This window comes from Malania oleifera, chromosome 2 (genome assembly GCF_029873635.1).
Source record: "Malania oleifera isolate guangnan ecotype guangnan chromosome 2, ASM2987363v1, whole genome shotgun sequence".
Taxonomy (NCBI): Eukaryota; Viridiplantae; Streptophyta; class Magnoliopsida; order Santalales; family Ximeniaceae; genus Malania; species Malania oleifera.
In genome coordinates this window covers 79740054-79753602 of record NC_080418.1, presented here as the reverse complement: position 1 = coordinate 79753602, position 13549 = coordinate 79740054, and positions in this window count along the sequence as shown.

Genomic DNA, 13549 nt, shown 5'->3' with positions numbered 1-13549 from the left:
CCAGGAATTGAAGAGAGAAGGCAGAGGAGTCGTGGTTTAGAGAGAGAAATGGAAGAAAATAAAATTCTTCCCCTAAAATATGATTTTTCCCTATTTATAAGCAACTTTCCACGTGGCCTTGTTGATAAGACATCTAGACTCATTTATGAGCCCAAGAACATCACTCGTAGACGAGACTGGGAGCTCGTCGACGAAATTAAAAAATGTAAGAATCTCTCTCGGTAAACCCTCGTCGATGAGGCATGCATACTCGACGACGAGGCCTAGAAGATTGCTCGTTGACGAGAAAATCTAGCTCGTCGAAGAGTGCCAACTTTTTACCCTTTAAAATTTATTTTCCCTTTTCTTCCATTTTCCCCCTTTTCCTTTTATTATCTTCCTTCTTATTTTTAGTAGTTAAAATTTCCGGGTTGTTACAAATACCCTGATTTTTTTGTAGTGAAGGATCATATACCTTCTCTTTTGAATATTTTAGGGCTTCTCCATATTTTTTGAAGGGTTTCCGTGCTTAATATTAATATAGTGAAAAGTGGTATCACGAAAATTAATGTGCCTAGTAAGTGTGTTAGGGAATGATCTTTGGAGGCAGGGTGTGCTAAGCTAGAGTGGTTGTTGTCCTATTTAGGGGTTCCCTGGGGGGGTAAATCTAGATCAATTAGCTTTTGGGATTCGATGGTCGGGAGAGTGTCAGCCTTTAGATGGGTGGAAGGGAGTTTTTTTTTGGGAGTTAAGATTACCTTAATTTAAGTTTTAGTATCCCATTGTATTTTCTTTCTATTTTCAAAATTCCTATAGGAGTCATTAGTAAGGCTAAGAGAATTATGAGAGACTTTCTCTTGTCGGAGGTAGGGGGCTTTAGGAATCATTTGGTGATATGGGAGGTGGTTTGTAGGATAAATAGGATGGTAGTTTGGGTATTGGAAATTTGGCATCTAAGTGTAGAATAACAACACCAAGATCTGTTTTGAAGAAATGATTGAAGAGATAACACAAAGTTCTATTACAACAATCGGATTACAACAATCTATCCAGCCATGCACTTACTAAATGATCTTCAATGGCGAAGGGACAACAAATAGAAAAACAAAAGAGAACACAATCTTGCAGTCGAGATGTGTGTAGGGCTTCGCTGGGGGGGGTATTATTTATAGCCTCTGGTCCGTGGAAGAAGCACATGGTTGGCTCATCTACCATGGTAGGTGGTGGTAGCTCACCTACCATGACCGAATTTGACATTAGTGGTTGACTTTGACATTAGTGGCTGTCTTTGACATTAGTTGCCGACTTTGACATTAGTGGCCATCTTTGACATCAGTAGTTGTCTTTGAAATTAGTGGCCATCTTTGACATTAGTGGCCGTATTTGACATACCATGCCCACTGTTCACACTGGATTAGCCATACCTCTCGGAGGGGGGGGGGGGAACCCTCCACCAGGGGCGCTGCCCCCAAACCCCCATGTCTCGAAGGGGAAAATCTTCTGTCTTCGTAAACCATTGCGGTGTACCACTTCGACCTCATTTGAACCATATGTCAGGTAAGTATGTCAATTAACTCGTAGGAGGTGGACATTGCACACATATACACCAACACCCCCCTTAATGTCCACCTACACTCTTGAACCAATACCAAGAGCATCTCTATGCTTTTGGAATTTGAAACTGCCTAATGATTTGGTGAAGATATTTGCATGGTTATCTTCTCTTGGGAAATACTCCATCTTAACAACCTCATCCTCAATGAGGTCTTGTATGTAGTGATACTGAATCTTAATGTGCTTGGTTCTTGTATGGAACATCGGGTTCTTACTGATAGCTATGCAACTTTGATTGTCACAGTGAATCAGAGTTGCAATATTTATTGTTATCCCAATATTAATAAGAATTCTTCTTATCTAGAAAGCTTCACATGAGGTGAGACAAGCTGACTTCTACTCGGCTTTTGTGAATGATAGCGACACTATTGGCTGCTTCTTGCTTGTCCATGAGATAATTTCATTCCCAAAGAGAAAACAATATCCAGAAACTAACTTTATGGAATCAATATCTCATGCCCAATCGGAGTCACAATATCCAATTAGGGAGTTCCCCGATGTATGAAAATTCCAAAATAAGGAGTCCTTTTTATATACTTGAGGGCCCTCATTCCAACCTTCCAGTGAATTTTTCGTGACTTATTTGCAAATATACTCAAGAATACCAACTGCAAAACTGATATCGGGCCTTGTGTTGCACAGGTACACCAAACTCCCAATTAGGCTTCTGTACCTCTTTGTATCAACAAGTGGAGAGGGATCTTCAATGGAGAGATTAATGTTTACTTCCATTGGAGTAATCACTGGAGTGCATTCTGCCATCCCAAATGCCTTCAATAACTCTTGAGCCTATCATTGCCAAGAAATAAAGATTTCTCCTAGATGTTGCCACAATTCAATGCATAAGAAGAAGTAGCCCCAAGTCTGTCATCTTGAATCATGAGCATAAGCCTTAACGGATGTTGTTAATCTTCTCCTCATGGTCACATGTAAGCACAAGATCATCTACATATAGTACAACTATTACATACATCCAATTCTCTTTCAGTACATATAAATTTGCATTAGAGGCACTTCTATAAAATCCATAATTGGTGAAGAAAGAATCAATCCTCTGGTACCAAGCTCTGAGGGCTTGTTTCAGCCCATACAAGGCTTTCTTCAACCTGCATACTTTGTTGTCTGAATTTGGCAATTCAAATCCTGGTGGTTACATCACATAAAGCTCCTATTTAAGATGACCATTGAGGAATATAAACTTCACATCCATTTGAAATAACACCCAACCTCTGTGTGCAGTAGTAGCCAAAACCAAACGGATTGTTTCCATGCAATCTGTTGGTGCAAAGGTTTCAGTAACATCAAAACGTTTCACCTGAGAAAATCCTTGTGCAACAAGGCGTGCTTTGTACTTCTATAAAGTACCATCAGCTTTATATTTTACCTTCCATATCCACTTTGTGCCGATTACCTTCCTATGAGGGGGACAATCCACGATCTCTGAAGTATCATTTTTCATGATACTTTCATATTCAGCTTCCATAGCCGTTCTCCACTTTGGATCAGCCAGTGCTTCATCTAGGCTACTTGGTTCCTTAATTGTACTGATTATATCAGCCATTAAGGCCATATTTACCAAGTGTTCTGCTGATCATTGTTGTTCCTCTATTCTCTTCGACCTTTGAGGTCTGTCAAGTTATGAACTTTGATTCACAGGTTTTGGATTGCCTTCATCAAAGAGTTGTTGTACCCACCTGGGGTGTGGCTTCTGAGCAGGTGCTATTAGTGCAACAGGCTTGTTTTGAATTTCTTCATCATTCACCTCAATATGCTGCTGTGAGTGAGGCATATAGTGGGTTACTTTATCGGTTGATGATAAAGTGGGCCGATCTCTATCTCCCATTGAGTGTCATCCTTCATCAAATACCGCTTCTTGGCTTGTGACTATCTTTTTAGCCTCTACATCATACAGATGATATGCCTTTGATTTTGTACTGTATCCCAAGAAGATGCACTTGCGACTCTTGTCATCTAACTTCCTTCAACTGTCATCTGGAACATGCACAAAACATCTGCAACCAAATGTTCTAAGATGAGAAACAAAGGGTTTCTTACCAGAGTAAGCCTCGTGAGGTGTTTTGTTCCCCAAAGATTTAGTGAAGCATCGGTTGAGGATGTACACAACTATATTAACAGCTTTTGCCCAAAACGATTTTGGAAGGTCTTGCCTTCATCATTGCTCTGACCATCTCCATCATAGTGTGATTTCACCATTCCACAACACCATTATGTTGTGGAGTTTTTGGTGCTGACAAATGGTGCTTGATGCCAAATGCACTGTAATAATTGTTGAACTCCCCTAATGTGAAGTCACCTCCTCTATCTGTTCAAAGTTTCTTTAACTGCAAACCTGTCTCATTTTCAACAAGTTTATGCCACACTTTAAATTTTACAAAAGACTCAACCTTATCACAATGAAAGTACACCCACATATTTCTACTATAATCGTCGACTAACAGCATAAAATAGAAAGATCCTCCTAGTGCAGGAGTAGTCATTTTACCACAAAGATTTGCATATACCACCTCTAGAGGAAGCTTTGATTTGTTGTTGCTCTCTTGTGGAAATGACATATGATGTCGCTTGTCCAACATGCAAGCTGCACAAGGCTCTACAGTATCAACTACTATAGGCAGATCAACCACCATTTCCTTTCTCTGCATCTCCTTCAAAACTGCATAAGAGATGTGTCCAAACCTTTCATGCCAAAGTATGCTTGTTGTATCTCTAGTTGTGGCGGCAAGTGCCACAAACTCATATAGGTTATTCTTTCGAATACCTTCACCCACAATGCTGTCATTGCTATTAATGATCTCAACTTTTGTTTTCATAAATCGTACTTCATAGTCACGGTCAGTGATAGTAGCTACAGATAAAATATTCCTCTTAATTTGAGGAGAATAAAGGACATCTGAAAGAATTTTACTTTGGACATTTGTGGTTTTTAAGGAAATGGATCCAGTGCCCTCTACTAGACAATTTGCATTATTTCCAACAATCATATTCATAGATTTATGTAGAGGCTTAAGGGAACCATACCAGTCCTTTTTGCTGGTCATGTGTCGAGAAGCACCAATGTCAAGTAACCATGAGCAATCTACTAGTACTATTTGAGCAGTTGAGCACATTTCTTCTGTAACCATGAAAAGATATAATTCTGGTTTAGCACAATTTGCTACCTATTTGACATTCCACGTAGGCTTCAATGTGTTGTTCTTTTCATTGTGGATACGTTTTCTGCAATCCATGGCTACATGCCCCTTTTTGTTGTAGTAGTAGAACGTACCAGAAAATCTCTTCTTATTCTTTCCTTTCTTCTTTTCAACATTATTGTCCTTGCCTTTGATATGCACGGTGAAAGCACTACTGCTTTCATTTTCTCTAGTTCTCAACCTCATCTCCTCCTTTAGTAGTAAAGCACAAAATTCTTCAAAGGTTAGTGTAGGAGTTCTAATCTGCGTGTTAAGAGCAGTTACTAGACTGTCATATTTTGATGGCAGCACTCAAATATATCTTCGAGCTAACTCCTCACTATTCTTTGCTATGCCCAATGTCGCCATCTGATCACACAGATTTTTGATTCTGGTGACGAATACTTCTTCCAATTCTCTGTTATGTAACTTTTCTGCAGCAAGTTGATTCTCCAAGTTCTGAGTGCGTGTCTGGTTCCTTGTTTCATATTGATTCTTGAAACCCTTCCAAGCATCTGTAGCCTTGGATGTATGGTGGATCAACGTAAGTACAAAATCAGATACACTTGTGACAATAGCACAAAGTGCATCTGCATTCAGCCTCTTCCATGCTTTGGCGAGGGCAGCATCTGGAGGGATGATTACCTTAAGATTGGTGGGATCAGGCGTGCCAATTGGTTCTGGATCCATACCTTGAGCTGTATCAAGTAGTTCATATGAATCCAGAATAGCACTCATCTTGAACTTCCACAAAATGTAGTTCGTGCCATCTAGCTTTCCTTCCGTGAATGCTGGTGGATGTATCCGAAGTGTTGGTAGAGATGCAGTAGCGGAAGATGAAGTTCTTGCCATTGCAACGTCTTAACAATTATAGCTATTTCTTCTTAGTAGCCTTCAGTTCTAATACCATGTAGAATAACAACACCAAGATCTATTTTGAAGAAATGATTGAAGAGATAACACAATGTTTTGTTACAACAATCGGATTACAACAATCTGTCAAGCCACGCACTCACTAAATGAGCTTTAATGGTGAAAGGACAACAAATAGAAAAACAAAAGAGGAGACAATCTTGCAGTCGAGATGTGTGTAGTGCTCCGGTGGGGGGGGGGGGGTCTTATTTATAGCCTCTAGTCTGTGGAAGAAGCACATGGGTGGCTCACCTACCATGGTAGGTGGTGGTAGCTCACCTACCACGACCAACTTTGACATTAGTGGCCGACTTTGACATTAATGGCCGTCTTTGACATTAGTTGCCAACTTTGACATTAGTGGTCGTCTTTGACTTTAGTGGTCGTATTTGACATACTGTGCCCACCGTTCACACTGGATAGGCCACACCATCTCAGGGGGGGCAACCCCCCACCGGGGGCACTGCCCCTAAACCCCAATGTCTCGGAGGGGAACGTCTTTTGTCTTCGTAGTACCATTGCGGTCTACTGCTTCGACCTCATCTAAACCACACGTCAAGTAAGTATGTTAATTAACTCATGGGAGGTGGACATTGCACATATATACACCAACACTAAGAACAAGGCTCTCTTGACCAAATAGCTTTGGTGTTTCCTATTAGAGGATTTCCTTGTGGCATAAAGTTATTGAAAGTAAGTTTGGACTTAATGGGAATGGGCGAGGTACTGATTAATGTTCTTCGAGAAGTCTATGGAAGTTATTTCTTATATTTTACCCTCTCTTTGTTCCACATACTAAATTTGTGTGCGGTAAGGGTTCTAATATCCATTTTTTTTAAATAGCTTTGGTTGGGGAATGTAATTTTGTCCACCATTTCTCCACATGCATTTTGTTTGAGCTTAGTGTAGAATGATCCCATTTCTATTTTTAGTGTAGATCCTAGTGGTCCTTTTTCTTATTAGGATTTGTATTTTAGGAGATTCTTGAATTATAGGGAAATAGAAGAGTTATCTTGGTTATTGATCTTATTGAATAATTATTGAGTATCCTCCGATAGTCAATCCTGGTCATTTGATCCCTCATTTATTTAATCTTGCAAATATTTTTGTGAATTCTTGGTTAATACCAATCTTTCCGTTCTACTCTGCAAATCTAATTGGAAGGCCACAGTGCCCCCCTTGAAATGAAAGCTTTTCTATGGTTGGTTCTACTTAATTGAATAAACACTAATAGCTTGTTGTAAATTAGGATGCCTTCAAAGGATCTCTCTCCCTCTCTCTAGATAAATGAGCACTTTGTTTTAATTGCTCAGAATCTACTTTGCATTTTTGCTTCCATTGTGATTTTGCATAAAGGATGCGGAACAAGCTATTCAATTATTTTGAAGTGTCCAATGATAGTGAAGGAGTTTTAGCAATATCTTCTATTGGATTTAGCAGCAAGAATGAAGGAATAGCGCTACGGAGTTGTACTTTATTTGCATTATTTTGGGGTTATGAAGTTGTGCTTTATTTGCAGTATTTTGGGGTTTGTGGAAGGAATGTAACCAAACGTATACTTTTAGTGAAAAAGTTATCATTTTCATTGGTGTGGAGGAAGATTCATTTTTTGACTTCTCTTCGGTGTGCAAGTAATGGAAACTTCAAGGGGATATGCTTGCTTTTTCATATATTCAACAGATTGTCATTCTCTATTGACTTCCTGGGGTGTTTTGATTTTCTTTGCACTTTTTAGTTTTATTTTTTTTTTCTCTAGGGTTTGCCAAATTTCGCTAAGGAGATCTCTTCTCTTGATTATATATTCTTAATCTATCTCATGAATGTATTTTGGTATTAGAAAAATTATCAGTATCAAGAATTAATAGAGGTATTAGAGAACAAGCAATACATGCCTCTACAGCCAAAGTAATTTGGAGTTTTGTCAATTAATTAATCTAGTTAACAAATTCCTTGTACATATACTCTGGGGTTGGGAACTTGAAATTCATATCATAAAATACAATACAAAATTATGCATCTAAATTTGTACAAACTTAAATTGAATGCTTGAAATTGATATTCCCCATTCCCCAATACAAGCATATAGTATTTTAGCATTTACAATCAATTTTAGAACTATGATTTTAAGTACAAATTTTAAAATGGCCATACCTACCCTTACCTCTTACTAACGTTTTAGAAGGCAAAGGCCAGAAGGTGAGGCATTTTAACCTTTAAGAGGCTGAGTTATATGTCTAATAAGAATTTTATTTTTTTTGAAAAACAATAAATATAAATAAATTATATAATTTTAAAACAAATTTAAAAAATTACAAACAAAATGTAAAAAGAAAAAAAACAAAAGCAAATATAAGTTAGGTATTTCATTCAGAAAATACTAAGCAAATATAATTAAGGTATTTCATTCAAAAAATACTAACTTGTACTCATTAAATCAATTATGCCGACAAAGAACTGCTGTCGCGACATTCCCGAGGCGAACTGGACAAGGTGGTTTTAAAAATATTTTCGTGGAAAATAAGGTATGATGGAGTCGCCACTAAACTTTTGGAGTGTGGTTAAAATACTTAATTACTACCCAATTAAGGGTAGAATCGGTATGCGTTACCAAAGCAGGGATCGGGAGTTTGGTTAAATTTGAAAAGCCTTTTATTTTACTCCCTTTGTGAATTTACAACATGCAAATAAATGAGCCGCACAAATATACACATAATATACAATATGTACATATTCCCTTAGAACTAGAACACACGGAGCTTGAAAAAACTCATGCCCTTTGTTTGAAATCATAGGGATGAAAATCGAGAAAATATTGTACAAAAATATCTCCTAGAATTGTTTCACAAACTCCATAGAACTTTTCCAAAATATCAAATAGTATTTTCCAAATTTTTCTGGGAGGTTATGGACTCATTTGAGATGAAAAGTTTACAAAACAATTTTCTGGACCTCAAAAACATTTTTTGGACTTTTCTCTAGATTTTTTCTGAATTTTTGGTGACTTTTTTCATTTTTTTCCTAAATTAAATAACAAAAAGACAAAAAATAAACAAATACAGAAAATGAGAAGATCGGTTTGAAACTGCTTCTAGGGATTGACCGTGAAAGTGTTTGTAGTTGTGTGTCAAAGTGGGTGTAAGACTTAGTAAGTGTAAGTGTGTGCTTGAGTGTGAGTAAGTGTGTGTATGGGTGTGTAAACAGTGTGTGAGTAAAGTGTGTGTAAAAAATACACGTAAAATGTGTGCGTAGATGTGTGTGGATAAGTGTGTGTAAATAGTGTGTGTAGAGTCCCGAACTAGGGAAATAAAAAAGTTAAATAAGAAATAAAGAAAGGAAAATTTCAACATTGAACAGCAGGATTCGTCGACGAAGCCAATGTTCTCGTCGACGAAGTCCCACTGTGCTTTGCCGCCGAAATTCAGAGTTTCATTGACAAAGATATCCAGAATGTCTAGAAAATATCAAGCTTGGGGTTCGTCGATGAGGTCCTTCCTTCGTTGTGAACAACCTTCTGTGGTTCGTCGACAAAGACATCATTTCATCAACCAATTTGACCGGGTCAAGGGGGCTATAAATAAGATTTTAGCTTTCTTCTTCATTAAGAAATCTAAAAACTCTCTCTCTCTCTCTCTCTTGGATCGTTCACCGTTCGTCGCCTATTTCGACGATTAGAGGATACCATGAGGATTAGGGGACAAATCTCTACGAGTCTAGTGAAGTAGATTCTTGAACTCAGGGAAAAGTTCGGGTTTGACTTTCAAGTGTCTCGGGTCATTTCTAAGAATCAAGTAAGGGGATTATATTATGTTAGCTATATTTAAGAGTCTTAATTGAATAAAATGTTAAAATGATTTTTATATATTTAGTTACGGATTTTATAAGGTTTTCGAGCCTAGGGTTCGGTTAACCGACTTTATTTTTGAAACCAACCGTTTAAATTTAAGTATGATATTTTTAAAGTATAGTATTGGTCTTTATGAACATTTCCACTGGTTGGAAAATCATTATTTCAAACCATAAGCTTATTTTAAAATTAACCAAAGACAGTAGGGTTGATTTTCTCCATTTTTTTCCATATTTAGCTATATATCTATATTTGATAAAGTAACAACTTGGAGATATTCATACCCCAGTTTTATCAGTAGAAATTACTTTATCAAGAAGATAATTTATTTATGAATTAATTGATGAAAAATATTGTATGGCATGAGCATAGTTTTTAATTGGCATTAAATGAGTAGGTTTTGTGAAATACTGAAATGTAATGGTTATATAGTGAGATACGAGATATGAGATTTAAGATATGAGATATGATATGCTATGATATGTCGGTTTTTACCGAGTCATTATCCAGCAGATATGTAGTAGAGATATGTATAGTTTTATGAAATGAATTATAATTACAGTTTTATATGATGTAAATTGCCATATATGATAGTAGAGCCCTGTTATTATGTTCTCATGTTGAAGTTTGGTACTGTAGTTAAATGTATGTAGAGGTGCAATTCACACCACAAAGGTGTGGATGGGAAAGGCGATTGGTGACCTGGGTAAAGTACTCCCCAAAGGTTTTCTGGGGCTCCATCCGATGTAGTGATCCAAGATGACTCGGCCTTCGGGTACAGATTAAGTAGGCACCATCATACTACTTTATGTTTGACTTAGCATTAGACAACCGGCTATTTGCTAGGTCTAGCCTTCGGGCCGCACAACCCGTCATGGGGGGAAGCATATCACATGTGTATGTGATGGCGTGACGACGCTGGTCCTACAGGACAGGCTGTATTTTCTAGGCATATACGGGCACATTTACTATAGAAACGGCTATATTGAACCAACAGTATGTTATTATGAAAGCATGTATTTTCATATATATATATATATATATATATATATTGAGTACAATTTTAAATTCCAGTTAAATGATTAATGTTAGCAGTATTATGTAAACACAAAATTTCATGTTAACCACACACTGATAATAATGTTATCCGTCTTACTGAGAGGTATCTCACCCTAGTATACAAATGTATTTCAGGTCCTCCGAGGGATCAAGCCTAGCGTTTTTCTAGGCTGAGTTAGATAGTAGACAGTCCTTGTTAGAGCTGGTGAGATGTTAGACAATGTCTGTCTTTTGGGGATTGTAGTAATAGATTATGTTTTAATTATGCATGGATGTATATGAGAAACAGTTAGAAACTATGGTAAGTGTTAGATGATGTTATATTTCTGCTACGTATGTTGAAATAGATTAGTATGGAACACCCATTTTTCCCTTATTTGGGTGGGTAGTATACGTATGGTATCAAAGATATGCATATTATGTATGTATAGTAGCACTCCGAGCCCACTTAGAGGGTCAGGGCATTACAAATGGTATCAGAGCTATTACCCAGCTGAAAATGTGATGAGATTCACATCGCTTGGGTTTGGTAATGTTCAGAGCACTAGGTCTACTAGGTTCTATAGAGTAAATTAGAGAGTCTTACCAGAGGTTAGGTGTCAGAGTAAGACAAGGATAGAAATGGGTATGATAGGAATTTCGAGTTTGGATTTGTAAGCCTAGAGACAGAGATCCATTGGCAGACTTTTGTGTTTTTCTAGATTAGTTGACGGGTTTAGAAAATCACGGCAATCCATTTATGGTTTTGTTTCCAAGTGGAGGGGCAGAACTTGAGCTAGAATGAGAGTATCACATTAGCAGAGTATGTTGTTATTAGGGGCGTTAATTTATTAAGATAAATTTCATAATATTATAGTGATAGCAGATGTGTTAGGTACCAAGATTCTGAATAATTTTCTCAATTGTCTTTTCAGGATGGAATCCAGGGATAATACTACTAACGCTAGAGGTAGTAGTAGTGAGGGAGCCGGCTATGAGATTGGCAGTGATTCCACAGTGATATTGCGGGATTTCACCCAACAACTTATGACTGAGGTGGTGTGAACATCCAGAGGGTAGGATTGACCCACGACTGAGCTGGGTGATTCTATCGAGAGGTTTACTCGATTGAAGTCCCCTAGCTTTGTAGGGAGTACTGACCCGATCTGAGCAAAGAACTGGATTCAGGATATTGAGAAGATCATAGTTGTTCTACATTGTACTGATGAGCAGAAGGTGCTCTACACGGCATATGAGCTAGTGGGTGAAGCCGAGAGATGGTGGGAATCAGTGAGAATGTTGGAGGAGCAGAGGCCAGTACAGGTGGCGATGTCATGGGGCCATTTTTGAGATGTATTCTTTGAGCGGTACTTTCCAGCCACTGTCAGGAATGTGAAGATGGAGGAGTTCATGATTCTAACTCAGGGGCAGCTGACAGTTCAGTAGTATGCCACTCGATTCATGGAGTTATCGCACTTTGCTCAGTTTATGGTACCGAATGAGGCGAGAAAAGCCTGAAAGTTTGAGAGGGGTCTAAAGAAGGAGATTCAGAAGTAGACAACAATACTACAACTTCAAGACTTTGCTACGTTAGTGGATAAATCCACTGTGGAAGAGGAGAGCCTACAGGATGACATAGACGTCCATAACCTGAAGAAGAGGCTAGCACCTCCTAGTTCTTATTTAGATACGAGGTAGGGCACTTAGAAGAAATATAGTGGTGGCGAAGGCCAGTGGCGAGATACTGGCGGTGGTACATCTCAGGGTACCACATCTTCCTCAACTTGTCCTACTTGTGGCAAGCAATATGCAAGGAAGTGTCTGATGGGTTTGAGTGTGTGCTTTCGGTGTGGTAAACCAGGGCATCAGGTACATGATTATGGCATGTCGAGGAGCAATGTACCCCTATAGCAACCATATCGAGGAGGTGTTCAAGTGCCACGTGGTGGTTATCACAGGGATACAACCCAAGCGAGGGTGTATTCCTTGACTCCTAGCGACGCCTAGAACGCAGGTGACATGGTGACAGGTAATATTTATATGCTTTTGAATAAAGCTATGATATTATTTGATTCAGGAGCGACGCATTCCTTTATCTCTTGGGGATTCATCAAGTTATGTGGGTTAGAGGTACAACTATTAGATGTATTCTTATCAGTGGCTACACCGTCAGGGTCAATAGTCGTGTGTAGTGGGGTGATTCGGAATTTCCTAGTAGAGATTCAGGGGAGGGTTTTGCCAGTCAACTTAACTGTGTTTGAGATGCACGACTTCGACATTATTCTGAGGATGGATCAGCTAGCAGCCAGTTACGCCATCATCAATTGTCGAAGGAGAGAGGTGATATTCAGGCCTCCTAGGGAACAAGAATTCAGGTTCGTAGGGTCGTGTGTGCATTTTGCACCACATATCCTTTTGGCTATTCAAGCTAGGAGATTACTCCTGAAGGGATGCCCAGGGTACTTGGCATTTGTGAAAGAAACACCGAGAGGAGAACTTAAGCTGGAGGAGATCCTTGTAATAAGTGAGTTCCTAGATGTATTTCTAGAAGACTTTTCGGGATTGCCTCCTGATCATGAGGTGGAGTTCGCTATAGAGCTGTCTTTAGGCATGACACCAATATTGAAAACTCCATATCGTATGGCTCCAGCAAAACTAAGGGAATTGAAGGAGCAACTACAGGAGTTACTAGATAAGGGCTACATCTGACCGAGTGTTTCACCCTAGGGAGAACCAATACTATTTGTAAAGAATAAGGACCGGGTCAATGAGAAGCTGCATTGACTACAGAGAGATTAATAAGGTGGTTGTGAAGAATAAATACCTGTTACCCAGAATTGATGATCTGTTTGACCAGCTACAAGGCATACAAGCTTTCTCTAAGACCGATCTGCGATTCGGGTATCATCAGCTGAAGGTGAGACCGGAGGATGTATCGAAGACTGCAAATGTGGACTGGGTATGGCCACTA